Here is a 17,114-nt window from a genome sequence, read left to right as displayed (position 1 = left end):
GGCTCAGACCCAGCTGGGCAAATGGCTCATGTGGAGAGCAGAGACAAAAGCACACGGGATCAAGCATTACAGCACACATGTGCCGACGTGCAACCTTAGCTATTAAGGCAGCATACACACGTCCAAAGAAATCTGTTTTCTGTATCATCAGTTACTTTTTTATTGTGATATATGAATTTTTTTGACATTTACTCACTAAAAAAACCTTGAAATCGGTGTTTTCCAATGAGGTTATGCACATCAGTATTCTCTCAGTACATTCTCTCTTCTCCAAGTACTATGTCGAGCTAATGGACGTGACAACATCCTGGTCCCCCGTGCTCCCGTCAGTCTGGAGTGCTGGCTACAGGAGAAACATTCATTTGGACACCTGAAGTACATTTTTAGTTAACAAGTAACCAGATTGCTTTGGGTACTGGATTTTATGCATTACTTTCAAAACAGTGTATCTAGATGAAATTAGTTTAGCAATGGAAGAGATAACAAATACCATATAAGCGTGGATTTCTAAATTATTGTAAGAACTGCAGTTGATCCACAGTAATTTCTCAGTCCCTTGTTGTGAGAAGCCTGTGGGATACGTACTCAATCCCCTTTCTTTGATATTATTTCTGTTCCCACCGTCTGTTTGCGGCCCCATAATGAAACTCAGAAAATAGCGGAGTTGGGAATAAAAAAACCAAAACAAAACAGGATCAAGTGTGGAAAGTGCTAGAACTGTTGTAAAAAAACAAATTTGACAGATAACTTCAATGTATAGAAATAAGCTGATTAAAGAAAAAAATCATTGAAAATATATTTTTTCCACCATAAATTTATAATCTGATAGATGAAGAGAAAAAGTAGCTTCTGTGCTGTTGGATGAGAGGAAACTTCTAGATCTTTTTGTTAAATATGGATTTATTATTTTTTTTCTTTGTGAAAAAGGGTCTTGGAAGTTGGGCCTGTAATATTATGGTAGTTAAGTCACAGTGAGTAAGAAAACCTGTGTGTTCTCATCACATATCTTTCCTCTCTTTCAGCTTAATCCTGATTAGGGTTTCAGTTACCTTTCCAGGGCTCAGCACAGCTGACTTGTTCTATTTCTCAGTCTGCTGAAAAGGGGATTCTTCTGCTACCCACAAGTCCCTTTTCTCTATCACAATGTGCAGCAAGACCTCTCCTGGCATCTTACACTCTTTTTTCCATTCTGAAAGGGCTCGTCAGGCTACAACATGACATGCACCAAGTCATTACATTTCCTTTTTCTGCGCCTCCAGCTTGGAAGAAGGTTTATGCAGCAACAACAGTCTGCTTTTCTTTGCGTTGTTTTTCCTATTTATTTGTGTTGTGTTTCTGCCACAGTGACTTAATTTGTGCAACTGACAGTATTGTCTCACCCACCTTCCTGCTGCCAGCAGGAAAGGAATTAATGCTTGGCACTGATGGCTGCTGGTGAGTTTGTAAGGCTAAACACTTTGGTTTTTAACTCAATTTTATTCTTTCTGTTCTGTCCTCTAGGATTGGCATTAATGCCCCACAGGCAAATGAAATGCAGTGTTCCAAAACTACTCATTTGCTGTGGGATTTATTTGCTACATAAATGTTTTTCATTCTTCTCTACCTCTCAGCAAGCTATTCACCATAAATATTTTTTTTTGAGAAGCAATCAAAAAAAAAAATGTTATGTACTACATTCTGTCAAAAATCTCTTTTTCAATTGCATAGAAGAGGAAAGGGCATGTGGAGAGAGGGGGAAAAGGAGGATTTCACCCACTGCAAATTCCTCAGACCACTCTCAGCTCACCTGGGAAACAAAGGGACTGAAGTCTCCCTCTCGGTGGGCAACTCAATTAGACTGCCCACTGCCATTTCCTAGGTGATTACTCTCACCACCAATTCCTTGGCTATTCTAAGTAAATATTTCTTGATTTCCAACCACTGCTTTTTGAATAAATAATTACAAATTCAGTGGGGGACACAGAGAGAAAAGATGCTAACTGTCTCGCTGGTAAAGACTCTCAAGTTGGGTCTTGGGAAACCCAGATTAAAAGCTCTAAATCAACAAATATTTAATTACTTTATGTATGGTGCAACAATTATTACAAAAAAGTGTGAAAAGGACCAACTTCAGAGTTACAATACAGCATGATGCTAGCTACTGGGATGTGAGGCTTCTGATGTAATTCACATCAGAGACTTTGGGGTTGAAATAATCAAAACCTTCTGAGAAAAACTGCACAATAATCCAAAGAGCTTAATCCTTTTCCCTCTAGTGTAGGATGGGATAAAATGCTTGCTTGAACCAGACAGTACACATGAAGCGAGCTAATAATGAACAAAACCAAACAGGTGGTTTTGATCTCTTTCCTTCTCTGCTTAATCCCTTTACCCAATTCCCTTTCTCCATTGACTGGAATACTGACAACTTTAACTCAGATGTGGTTTATAAGCCATTTCCAGCAAGCGCACCCCCATCTCACTAGTTTTGTGTTGCCCATGAAGTTCAGATTTTGGCAAGGCAGTGCCAGCTCACCTGTGCCGAGTCCTCAGAAACACCCAGAAGCCCTTTGCAATGCCACAGGTGGCACCATGACATGGGAGGTTGTTGGCCATTTTCAGCCAAAACGGAGAAGCAGAAGAGGAGAACATCCACGGTACTTTTGCTGATCACCCAGTCAAGGGGCTCTGTCCTAGCAAGGGCATCGATATGACTGTCACAAAGTTGATTTGACAACAGAAGAGGACAGGGATGCAGGACTTGTTTCAAGTTTAAGGTCTTTTGCGTTTGTAGCTGACAGGCTGAAGAGAACTGCACCACAGGCAGTAGAAATGGGTCAAGCACTGGTGATGGGACATCACACTGTGAAGAAAAGCACTGAAGGGGAGAATCTTTAACAGCATTAAAAAAAAAAAAGAGGTGTCTTCTTTTAAATTCAGAAATGTGATTAGAGATTGAACAGTTGATTCTAAGGTGACACGGGAAAAAGGCTTGCTGAGGATTAGCCAAGAGACACACACACAAAAAGAGAAAGGTTAAAAACAAAAGAAAACATTTTTCCGGAGCTTCTAGGTAATATTGAATAAACACAGGAGAACAGTAAACATAAATAATGATAATTTGTAACATAAGACAATGAAATGAAAAGAGACAATCTTTCAGTAGCCATGATATACAACACTGGAAACAAGTGAAAATCAAGGTAAAGTGAAAAAAGCTACAGTTAATATGTATAAAGGATTAAATATATCCCCTAGAAACTACATGTGCACACCAAAATATCATTTCTGGTGATGAATAGATAGATTCCTTTCTAACACAAAGAACTACTTTTATTACCAGAGAGAGGAAACCTTTGGAATACTTTGAAGAGCTCAGAGCACCTAATTATTATTTTTTTTAAATGCTACAAATCCTGACAGTCCAGCAGAGGGTAACCAAAGATTCAAAGATTTTAATTATTAAAAAAAATTAAAGATGGTAAGCCTGCCATCTTTTACAAAGAGAAGCCGAGGGAAGATCAGCAAGACAAACTGTTCCAAAGGGAATAAAAAGGCAAATTGTTAAAACTGCACTGCAGCTAGCACCAAAAAAAGATAAAAACAACTAAAGAAAACACAGAAAAAATAAGACAGAAAACTGAAAAAGAAACAGTCAGGATGACACAGGAATATAAACAAAATACTTATTTTGTAGGGCGAATGTGGTAGAAAGCAAATAGGGGGTGCCAGTGCATTTGAGCCCAACATCTATTCAGTAACAGCCCTAACCCCCGCTGCCAGGCATTGCAGGACACACTACTGCACTGCCGTTCACTGGGGCAAACCTGCCTTTCCACTGCCGTGTGGTAGTCATCCCCGTTCCCCATCGTTTACCCTAACACTATCCATCGCTACTTACTGTCATTGTGTTATTACTGGGAGAACTGCTGTTTTACTAGAATTAATTTTAACTATGCAGCTTCACAATTCGTTTTGTCCACCAGAGAAATGTTTACACAGAGACACAGTCTGAAGGAGTCTCTCTCTAAGAGAGAAAGAATGAAAAAACAGCTTTAGGAACAAATGCAAATAAATGACTTGCATCCTTCGGCTTTCTTCAGACAGTATGAAATGAACTCCTTGCCAAGAAAATTGTAAAATTAAGAGGTTTGTAATAAAAAAAAAGTTTTGGAAAAGCTAATGGAGAAAAAGTAGTATCTTAAATAAAAATGAGCCACCTCATCTTCAAATTCTGTCACCATGATTTGGTCATAGATGATTCAGGACAACTAGAAAAAAAAGGTTTGATAAGTTTGAATAAAAGGGAAGTAACTTTTGAATTACAAATAATTATGGGTTAAGTTATTGAGATTTTAAGTACTACATATTTTTCTCTCTGCTTCTAAACTGAAGATTACTTTGTTCAAAAGCACTGCATTATTTAAGATCAGTGTTGACGAGACCAGTGCTCCAAACTCAACTAGGCATTTCAGAATAGACCTGCCTCTGATGTGGCTCTGTTCCTCTAATGTGTATTCCTCTTCATTTCAGTTTTTAAAAAGTGAAAAAAAGGTTTCATTTTCTTAAGTGCATATAGTAGAAAAACTTCCATAATAGCATCACCAGTGAGGAAAAGCAGAAAAAACCTACATGTTTAAAAACAATGAATTCATTTGTGAACAGCATCGACATTCATAGAGACTGATTTCTTCCTGTTGAATTAAGCAGATCAGCTTTCAACCCTACTTCCCAGGGCAGCACAGAAGGCAGGAGGAACCTAAACTCTTACACAGACCCTTCTTCCCTGTCCTTTCAGTTTCTATGCATATGTCTTTATAAGAAGGGCTGAGCTGACTGATGGACCATTTTCCAAAATACTGCTTTTTTCCCCACTTACCTGAATCTACAGAAAATCCCCTTTGATGGTGATTTTCCCCTTCAAGTTCACGCAGAGGAAATCTAGCAAACTTTCCACTGCTTATGGCACCCAGCAGTTTACAAAAGGGGATCTAGGCTTTAATAATTTAAAAAAAACTTGCTGAGCAATATATATTCTTTTGCTAACCTGTAACAAAAGTAAGAACGTCTTCCCAATAATTATTTCAAAAAACAATTTCTTAGGGCTTGATTTCCAATTCAACCCAACAATAAATCTGGTAAGAAATTTATATGACTTAATTTAAAGCATCTAATTGAATGATTTAGCTTTGTGTAAATGTAATGAGCCATTTCATAAAATCAATAACATTGTAAAGTATAAACGAAATTATTATAAATGAAGGCAATAAAGAAAAAACTCCTCTGAATTAGGAAGGGTGACACTTGATTAATGGGTTATTATTGTAGGTTGCAATAGAGCAGGCAGAAGATTCTGGGATGAAATTTTCAAAGGTACAAAGGTTTGCTGCCCAGCATGCATAGAGCATGCATGCTAGGAGTCTAGCTTTCAAAAACATAGTGGACATATTCTCAAAAACATAAGCTGTTAGGGTGTGACTCTAAAGTTCCCGTGGATGCTAGTCCACATAGGGCAGAGAACTCACCCCTGTCCTTGAAAACGCCTCCCCACTCCTGCTTCTGACCCCAGCGACCGATATCTCGGCACTGCTGTTGGAAAGGCACTTGCTGAAATCCCTCCTCAGACATGGAGAGACAGAGTCGGTGTGAGCTTCTTCAGGTGGCTTCTTCAGCCAGAGCTGCCACAGATGTGACCAGCTGAGGCCATGGGCAGGAGGAGACACTCATTGTCTGCATACACCTGTGTTAGTAATGTTTGCTTGTCTTCGAAAACGTAGTCTCTAATCTCTGAGTTTGACTGGAAAGCTGTGTTCACACAAACACTGTTAAAACTTACAGGTCTGTATTTTCCATGAATAAGAGCTTAATACATTTTGATACCTTCTTACCAAATGCATGCTAAGTTCCTTCTCTAAGTAACGCATTTAGAATACTGATATTTAGGCTAACAACTACTTTTAAACACTATTTGCTAACCAAGAAAAATGAAGGGCTAAACACCACTCACGAAAGTGAACATTAAAGTATGACAAGTATAGTTTACTTTACACACAATATATTCCATGTATCTGCCCACACAGCCACATGTCTCCAAACTTTAAACACTATGAACACTGTGTTCCACATCTCAGCTCCTGGGCCAAACTAATAATTCAGCATTTAGAAATGCTGCATCTATTTTTCTTATTTCCTCCAGTAAAGCACAATATACTCAGAAATTTTCAGAAAAGCTTACTCTTTAATCACATGGATGGAATTTCATTTGCAAATATGCAAAATAGTACTGTATGCTTGCATGCATAAAAAAAATTAATATATATTCATATAAATATATATCAGTACATAGTATATGGGCATATATATGTATTCATGTCAATAATATGTTAATAATTTATACTGTCACATATTTCATATAAATACATGTTATATAATACATATTTTATGCAACATATAATATGCAGCAATTTAATATATAAACATCATATAGCTATATGACATGATAGATATTATTTATGTATTTACTATATATTAAATATGACATATATATGTGTACATATCTCTATTTAGAGCATAAGCAACTAAGCAACTGCTGAATTATATTTAGAATTAAAATACAACTATATTAAACAGGTATGTCTTGATCCTGATACAAGCAATTCATATGCTTAGGCTGACTAATACCAATTTCAAATATGAAATCGATGAGATTCAGGATGCAGCTTTAGATACAGCCTAGGTATTAAAGGCATACAGCCATGTTACAATCAAAAGGGTATATAACCCTAAACGTTTCATAAAATTTATTAGCAAAGACCTGTTAGAAATACAATATATAAGCACACTGCATACCAGCATCACTACCTATAATGAAACAAGTGGACTGTTAAACAATCTATTACTTTATATTGGTGTGACAAATGCTATTTTACATTGGAGACACAAATTCTTACACAGCGTTATTGTTGCATCATAACACCTTCAGAATTTGAAAAGTATGATGTGAATTATACTAAATATTTGAATAAATGTTTTACATGCCAAGACCCCTGATATTTATAAAATGCTGTTTCTAGCATTGTAGGTGGAATAGCAACCAACAGTGCATTAAGTTTTTCTGTGCTCTGAAAAATCGTACTCTCTTAATAACGATTGACAATTTTCCTTAGTCCACCTCTGAATGCCCTTTGAAGAAAATGTTTTTTATGAAAAAAATTTTAAAGCTATAAAAACTTTTTTAAGAAGTTTTGTATCTGTGCTCTCTCATTTTCAGATTATGGGAAGAGCCAAATATTTTATTGATTACAGGTGTTCATTGACAGGCTGGGCTAGAATAGCTGGAGGTGTTTTGGCCTCAGAGTTAACAGCTTAGAGAAAGAGATGAGAGGAATCATATTGTTTTTACTACATAACAGAATGAAACAGAAACCTTTCCTTTGGTTTCTCTCGGTGATTCCACACCTGCAGGAACAATCTGAGGACACCCTAAATAAAGGAAAGGTAACACAAGAAATGCAAGAGGAAGCATAAGCAAGAAGAAAGATCTACTAAAATACACGTGCCGCCCCACCAAGATTTCCACTCTATGGAAAAAAATCCTCAAACCAGGACACTGTCCCTTCAGATAATTCCACTCGACCTCCCTATACCCAGCAGCTCTATGTGAGAGGAATCTCTCTCTGGAACCAGACACACGCAATCCACTGCTTAGACCAAAGATTCTGGTTCTTGCAGCAGGACAGTATTTCTGACTTAAAACCTATCACAAAATGCAAACTATTACATGAGGTGGAAAACAGCTGTGATTAAGAGAAAAGAACGCCGCCACAGGCAGAAAGTGTCTCGATCTAGAATCCTGCTTGGAAAGCACAGAGGAACATGAAAAGCAAAAACACAGGTCAGCCTCGGGCCAGAGCAGATTAATAGAGGGAAACAATCAATGATCTGAAAAAGCTATGTGCAAAATCAAGCCACACGCTCACTGAGCTACAGATTTATAGCCAAATCCACATCTTAAATTTGTCTCTAAAATGGACAAATGACGGAGGGCAACAAGCCTTTTTCCAAAGGCAAAAGCAGCTCACCTACTATTATTTTTTAATAATGGAGGAAAGAGAGACATCTAGCTGCAAAAAGGAAATTAGCAGGATACACTGTAAACAAGATCACATTTAGCGGCACCACCCTAATGTGTCCTTGAACCTTCAACGGCGCCAGTGCAACTGTTTGTCGGTGTCGCAAACCAGGCGGGCACCACAGCATCTGCAAAAGTGGCGGCTTATGCAAGAGCACCTGCCTCAAAAACCAATGGATTTTCACCAGGGAAGATAAATAAAGGTAAGGGATTGCTCGTCTCTGAACTGGAACAGAGTGGCTTTCAGTCCAAAAACTAAAAGAAAGATTGCCTTCATTCACATGAATGATGATAGCCAGAAATCTAGCTGGAGAGAGGATGAAGAAAACATTTTTTATATTGCAGAGAATTTGACTGGTCTGTGGAGAGAGATAAGAATAACCCGGTCAACAGAGCACATGAACACCAAAAGCAACACGAGCAGTTTTGCTCAGTATGGGATACAGAAGTTAGGCAGGGAACAATAGGGAATGGTTAATCAGGTCTCTGACAATTAAACAAAATACTTAAAGCACTTGGAAATAGGTTCCAATGGGATTTCCTCCTGAGCTGAGGGTTTCCCATTTTGCATAAAGCAGTATTTCTTCCTGCCTCCACAAAGGTGTTGATGAGAGGCTGCATTTCCACTTGGGTCTCCCTCGACAAAACACAGCAACAAAACGCTAAAGAGGTGGCAGGTAGGGCACCTTCACTGGCGTCCAGCTGAGCCCGTGCGGAGGGGAGGAGAGCAGCGCAGTGCCTTTATTCATACAAAAATACCCTTCCCTTTCACACCTGATAAATCAACACGCTCAGGAAATCTAGCTATACCTGGTTTATTTTTCAAGTTTTGTATAGTATTGGCTAATGCTACGGTTTAATCAATTTGATTTTCATCAGAGCGTCCTTGTCTCTGCCACTGATATGGTCTGTTCTGCGACCTTGATTGAGGATGCTTCCTACGTGCACACAGTTTTTGAGATCTTCATAAGAAATTATCCAGATCTGAATGCTAGGATTCAGGTCACTGATTTACTGTTACACAGAATGTAAGCTAGCATTCTCCAAAGAAATAAATACACATGATGTAGACAATGTCTCATACTTCTACATACTTAAGCGATAAAATAGATCAGTGAATGAACTATTGCATACAAACATTTTTCTAAAGCTGAATTGATGCACTTTGTTGTCTACTTTAAAATTAGCACATTGACAAATTAACGGGTACAAAACAGAATAATTAAAAAAAATTCACACTAATCACCAGTGTCCGAGAACAGCATCTCACATTTGCACGTGCAACTGAAGTCGGTGTAGAAGAACTTTAGCTTTTTACTGAGATGCAACCAGTCACAAAACTAATAACAATTATCCTAAATTTCTATGTAATAAAACATCACATACCAGCAATACTCACTTTGGTTTAAATCGGCTAGTTCATAAACAGCCCTACTCTTTTGTCACACCTGAAATGCTTGCTGTAAAGCCCACCACCTACATGTTCAACGACTACAAAAGGAGATTGAAGTTACCTTCTGCTGTTCAGTTTCTCCCTTAACATCTACTTATCTAATGACGTGCCTATCAGTGAAATGACCTGGCTCAGTGAGGCCTCTTCAGCTCTGAAGCTGTGATGTGCCAGCCAAAACTGCATAAAAAACCCCCAGAAGTGCCATCACTATCATCCGTTGCTTGCAGTATCAAATGCCACGAGTGTGAATTCAATAACCAGGGCATGCAAAATGACCCTCTTCACAAACAAGTCACGGAAAGCATCACATGGATATCTTGTGGAAAAATCCCAGTTTGCATAATACTGGGAAAAGATATTCTCTGATCAACAATATTTGTAAAGCTTGCCAGCTTTGATTAAATGATGGAAGTGTGTTCAGATCAGTTACCCAACGAGACAGATCCTAACACCAGACAGGGAAGATCTAAAGATTATATTTGGTATTTTTTCTTTAATAAAAATTGTCTCTTTGCAGCAGTGGATATTCCAAAGCCCCAGGCTCCAAACTGCTTTTTGCAGATCTGGAGCTCCCTCTGAGGTAAGGAAATCAGCTTTAGCACCTCACAGGTTTAGTACTGCTTTAAGTACCTCACAGATTTACTATTCCACCCACCTGTTCAACAAACTGCTGAAAGTAGGTAGATGTTTGTGACCTTTTCCATGTAGATGTCTAGTGTATCTGTTGTTTACAATGTCTCTATTCAATAACGACTTGAAAGGATTTTCCTCATATGATGTATATTGGTATTGGTACAAGCATCAGCATCGCAGTCTTAATCCACATCTCTGTTTCATCAGTTATTTTCCCTTAGGAGAGTTAAAATACTTGTATCTTGCTAAACTGTTGGCACTTTGAACATTTGGCATTTTTAGGGTACATTTTGCTAGATACACCTAAGCAGTCATGATTGTCAGGTTTGGACCACTTAATAAACTCTTAAAAGTTTTTTAAAAAAAAAAAAAAAGATTAAGGTTCCTAAAAACCAGTTTGGCTGTCCCTAGCACTTAGGTAGCACGTGAGGAGGGGTTTTCAAGGATTAAAAATTTAGACATTACCTGTTTATGTTCCTAGGGAGTCCCCACCACACACTTGAGGCCGAAGAGCCTCTGAGCCTGAGAAGTTTGAAGGGAATGAGAGTATGCATCCAAGTACATGGGAAGAGAAGGGAGGGAACAGGCCATGGAGCTTCTCTGGGGCCAGCACCAACAAACAACTTCCTGGACTCTGAACCATCTCTGTTAAGGACAGGCTGACACAAAATGCAGCGTTCATGAATGAAAAAAACCCCAACCATATGAAATGATATATAAAAAGTTCATTAAAGGAAGAGGGCACTGCAGATCTTATCATAATAGTTAAAATAATCTTAGTTGTTTCAACTGAAATTCGTATCAGCAAAATAATATACAACCTTTAATTGATTTAACCTTGTAACTGCCCTCTGGACAAGGCTAAACTTTTGTTTCAAATGGCTTGTAATTTAAGGATGGGCATAATTCAAGTGAGTCAAATCAAGCCCAGGTGAAATATTAGGAGAGACAGAAGGCATTTTGTCCATAACTGATACATGGTAAGGACAATTCTCTCCCTTTTACATAGTTCTACTATGGATTTAAAGCTATGGCCAAGTGTGGCCGAGAGTATAGATCAAGAATATACGTCAAGAAAGAATAAAAGAGCTTGAAAATTACTGAAGTGCCAAAGACGATGAAAAACATTAATGAAAGAGCAAAACTAGAACTCAAGAACTCTTCACTTCCCAATCCTGTGGCTGCAAAACTGTCATTCTGTCTCCAGACCTACATTGCATTTCCTTACCTCAAGCAGAAAATAAGAATAAATAGCAGCTGGGGGGAAAAAAATTGAGAGAAGTAACCTTCCTAAGAGAGTTAAATGGGATGACTCTGGTCTATTTTCCTTTGTTATTCCATGCCTAATGAAGTGTCTGGGTAGTTGGAACAGCTCCTGCAGCATGATCTGATTGTTGTAGTTGCCTGTTTGTTTGCCGTGAGTTATTGTTTTATTTGGCTTTCAGTTCTGAGCTGTTTCCCTGGTCTGTTGGGCAGACGGATGCTGCTGGATTCTGTTTATGAGCCTGTAAATGATTGGGGAGCTGTTGCTCTAACGTAAGAGATTATGAGAGAGAGGGGGGGGGTTGTGCTGTGCTAGGAAGAGCACAGACTGCTGCAGCATATGATGGTCTGTCCGCATCCAAAACCCAAGGCAACATTTGAATGCACAGCGAAGTGTGGGGGTTTTTTCCAAAAGCAAGCTAGTCGGTCAGTGAACTCTTACGTATTATCCAATGTCCTTCATACCAAATAGCATGTTGAAAGATTCAGCATGGCGAGCGTCAGTATATCCAGTAGTGGCTTCTTGCAACCACTTATATCTGCCTGTGAAAAGTATGACAAAGGGATCTCATCTTCACGACTGTAGCTTTTGGCTTCCTTTTTAAGTTGTAATCAATATTTTTGTTTATGCCAGAATATGACATCAATCACCTAACACCATGCTGAATAAATCAAATCTTTTGAAATGAAATTCTCATGCTTCACTGCAAGTAAGAAAAGAATATTTTGTGAGAGCCTGCTACAAATCGGCCAAATACTTTCTGGGCTGCAGAACGGAAGACGTGCATTATTTTGGAAAAATTACTTGCTGCTTCTGGAATAATTTGGACTTTTTACTTTCATATTCTTATTTCCTTAACCGTCTTAAAACCAGATAGGATATAGCATAACAGATACTAACAAAATATTCTCAAAGCCAAGGAAGGGGGCAGGGGGAAACTGAGGCAAGGGGAGAAAGGTTGTTGCCTTTATAGAAAAGGAATTGCAAAAAATTCAAAATCTGTAACAATACTGAGGGCTAAAAAATTGCCCTATTAGTTTTCCTAACACTAGTTATTATCAACAAGTGCCTTTTGTGATTCTTTTGTACACGGAGACCACAACAAATTTCAGTTCATTACTCAAAGGGTTTTCACATCACCTAAGGAACCTGAAAGCTCAAAAATGCTCCCGAGAAATTTCTCTCCCAGGAAACATTTCATCCCAACAGTCCTTTTGAACAAGAAGGCAATATGAAACGTGTTTCCTTTCAATGGCAGGGCTTGTGCTACTCTGCTTTTTAGGTAAAACACAGCACAGAAAACCAAACAGATCAGCAGCAGAAACCATGTGATAAAACAAAGAAATTAATGCCATTATACAGAGGTCTTCAGGTACCACAATTCAGAACATCCAGTCATCGCCCACTGTACTGGAGGTAGTTGTGCTGTTTCTTAGGTGGTTTACTATTTAACATGAAAGGTCCTCAAGAGCATAGCCTTTTGCTTCTGTGTAGGCTGGGTCAAAGCAGTTGAAAATATGAAGTAACAAATAGTGACAAGGTTTATAGCACAATTTCCTTCCTCAGTTTCTAGGAACAAAGCACTACTGCTTTAGCATGTAAAGGCAGGTAGAGAGCCAGGGATCCTTGAATACACACCTCAGTAAACCTCTGGTCAAATCCTCCCTTTCCTACACTGGCAATCTCACACAGAATCACTCAGAGTTATTCGGACAGTTATTCTTCACTCCTGTCAGCTAAGCATTAAAGAAAAAAACTACTCATGAGCAACAAAGAGCATCAACATATTGATAGCCAGCTGAATCAGTCTCTCCACGAAAGCTTCCCAACCCTGCTCGCAGACATGGCAATAGAAGGAATTCCAGCTCTGATCTCTACTGGAGAACCTCTGAGGTTTTAAATACAATTGCTCAGCTCTGCTCCCTCCCAGAATAAAGCATTTCATCTAGAATTCCTGTTTAAGCCTGCAGCCATACTAACTGCCTCACATGGTCAAAAATACTGAAACCAGCTGCAAGGTTTGAACGACTGAGCCTGTGTCATACTTGGTCTTGGTCCATTCCCTTTCCACAGAACCCTTGGTCTAGGGAACACTTCGATATCCTCTGTGGGGCCAAGCACCATTAAGAGTTAAGACTACAATGCACCTGCAAATTCAGTTGGATGGGCTAGCTATAGTATTAGCCCCTTCCGTCAATAAATTCTGCTTCTGCAAATGATATTTCAGGCAGTCACTGGGAGACGGGTGACACAGTTGGTTTCACTGGCACAGCACACAAGGTTTTATTTGTCAACAAATGGGTTTCATGATCCATCATTAACACTTGATTGATTGGCCCAGCACTTTGGCAGAATAATTTTTTATCACACTTTTCTACGGCAGAATGTATTTCAGGAACTATCTTACCCACTGATTCGCTGGCAGAGGCTCTATTGGCAGAAGGCAGAGCGTTTCCTTGCATTCTCTGCTGGTCAGCGTGAGAGTGTTTAGTAGATAACATGAGGGACTACGTTATGGCTTTGCACGTTACATCTGTTTTTGTTATGATCAGATCTGTCCCTCCTCTTATCACAACAAAAACAAGTCTCGCATCGTTTCCTCATTCATCTAACACAATCCACATCCTCAGATGTAAAAAAATTAACAACTAAAAGAAACGCCCAACCCAACCCAACCAACCATTCTATATCCCAAATTTTAAACAGTCACCTTTACAAATTTTCTGTATTTCTTTGTGCAATAAATAAATTCAATCAAAAGAAAAATACACTAACTCACTGTGACAGATTGGACTCCATCTGTCAAGATTTCATGTTTGATATGGACTGGAAATTGTAGATAAAGGGAAATATTCAGGTACTGTTCTTTCAATGAATGTCCCGGAGGGAGATGAAAAGAATGATAAATTGGTTATGGTTACACCCTGAGCCAAGCCATTGGAAGCCTAATTAGAATCCAGAAGGATGGCAGCCAGGAAAGACAGATGCCGGAGAGAAGAGTACTGGGGGGAAAAGGATATTAGTTTCAACTGGGACAGAACAAATATACAAATGACCTTAACTGTTAGCCAGGAAAGAATATACTTTGTCAGCTTTGTTACAGAAGGGGTTCCTGTATATGCAATAAAGGATACTTTGGAAATAGCTTAAGAAAAACAAGAGGAGATTTGCTTAGAAAATATACAAGGGAGGGAGGAGCATCCACCAACTCTGAGCATTAGTCTGAAAATTAGAAATCTGGAAGACTCGCTTTATAACAGGCTCCTGCATGACTTAAACCAATTAATTTAATTTCCCTGAGTTTCCACATGTGTGCTAAGAGGCTGCAATGTGCTCTTCTGGAACAAAACAAATACACTATCATAGGAAATGTCCTACCAGGGACTACAAACATTTGGAGACATGCAGTGGCTTTTGCACTAAGAAAAAGAAAATATCTTCAGGTGAGAGCACAGGAACAAATATTAATTTCACCTAATCAAGCCAAAACAAAGGACCTGACAAAGAATATTTATGCAAATTCTCTCAAACTTACTGCAAACAGTCCAGTGACTAAAACTGACAGGCCAGCGGAGCTAAGAGAGGGCACTTTGCTCCTCAGGGACCGGGAGGTGACCCTCTGACAGACGGCAATGCTGACAAGAGATAGAGGGCAAAACCAACTGATGGGCTGAGCTGACCGCTTGCACTTTGAGCCGTACAGTGAATGAATACAAGATCGGATTTTATTCACGTGGAGCTGTTTCTCAGTTAGAAGCTCAGTAAATGCCAGGACTACAAGAGGACTCAAATGCGGGAGAAAGAGAGTGAAGTTCAGAGAAGCTCTGTAATAACTTGATGCCGATTTTCTCAGAGCTAAGATGGTGTCACTCAGCCCAGAAAAGAAAACCTGCATCATAGATAATATCTAGTTTTCCCCTTAAGTGGTATTAAAACCACCCCAAAGTGTGTTTTTATGGAAAAAAGCTTGGAAACAGATTCTGGTCTCTTAAAACAAAGGAAAGACTAATTATACAGAGCCAGCAGAAAGACCCTGAGCCTGTGGTGCAGGAAAGGTCACAGACACCTATGACTACACCTCTGCCGTTTGATGTTTGGTCACACTTTGCCTTCAGCTCTATACGGCTGTTCAAAACTCAACCTTCAGTCACTAAAGCAGAGTAGGAGCACAGGATTAAGTAAATGACCTTCCCATGGTGAAGCAGCACTCCATCTCTGCAACTCTACCCTTTCTCAGTCACTCACAAGCTTTTGCTTTATAAACATTCTTGCTAAGTTTTCTGCTTTGTTAATCTTTGAAAACAAAGACATAAATCACTACTTTCAAAAGAAAAAATAAATATTTATTTTGGATTTATGAAAGAGCTATTAGTAACAATTAAATTCGCCAAGCAATGAGTTGCTGTAAATGAAATAAATTAGATAAAAGCAGTATGGGCTTCAGGAAGAAAGAAACCTAGATATTTTCCTTGACAGACATGAAAAGAGGTACAGATATGTCCATACTTACAATACAAAATACTATTCATTTCTACATATATTATCTCATATCAAAGACAGACAAATGTTATTGGTAATAATAATAGTAAGTATGTTACATGCATTAAGTTCAGTGGTTAAGACTTTCAGTTAAAACTATGCCTGATCTTGTCCTGGCATGGCAAGACAAATTCACTTCCAAATGGGGTATAATGTATGAGGTCAACAGAGCAACAGTCAAAAAGGACAACTACTATAATCTCATCAGTAAACCACAGACATGTGATAATACCTTGCTTAAAGATGCCTCATAAACGTGCTGGAAAATAACAGAACAAAGGAATCTTCCAAGCTGTAATATATGTTTGCTTGGCCAGCAAATTACAATAAGTGAAATGTCTGTGCATTTACAGTGTGTGAGCACTGGTTATAAAGCAGTATGGGGTTTTGTTATTATTTATCATTTTTATTGTAGAAACAGCTGGTTTAATTTAATGACCGGGTAAAAAAAAAAAAACCACACAAACCCCTCCTGCTAGCTGTGATACTGTACTGCAGTACCACTGGCTGCCTAGCAAAGGAAATGCAGAAGATAATACTCCATGCCCACATTTGTCAATAGCGCCTTCTCCCTAATTTAGTATCTCTACCTACTTAATTTGTTTTCTTGTTTCTGACTGATCAAGCTAAGAAAGGCACTATGACACTTATAAAACTAATTACTACTTTTTTTCTTTTCACTCTCTCAGAGGCTAAGAAACTAAACATCACAACAGGAACTCCAACAGTAATTGGTCTTCAGTGTCACTATGCGCCAACTAGCTTTGAGCTGAAACACAAACTTTAGTTTAACAGACATCATTGGCAGAACTGAAAAGCCTCACCCTATCACAGATCTTCCTTAAGATGGCATTGAGGTGCACGTTTTCAGTATGATGCAAAGGGAGTTATGAAAATTACTTGCATTAATAACAACAGACATTGGACACAATTACTGTAAGTACAATCAACTTCTTTCTAGGTAATCGTTTACCAAAGACAGCATTGCTGATATAACACAGATCAGAAAAGAATGAGTATAGAGCTAGTGAATGAAAACAGTTCAGCAGTTTAGAAATGACTGCCTGCGTTCACATATATGATCTCCAAATTCCAGAAAAGTTGAACGTAACTGT

This window comes from Larus michahellis, chromosome 9 (genome assembly GCF_964199755.1).
Source record: "Larus michahellis chromosome 9, bLarMic1.1, whole genome shotgun sequence".
Classification (NCBI taxonomy): Eukaryota; Metazoa; Chordata; class Aves; order Charadriiformes; family Laridae; genus Larus; species Larus michahellis.
The sequence above is the reverse complement of the archived record's forward strand: the minus strand, read 5'-3'. Positions refer to the sequence as shown.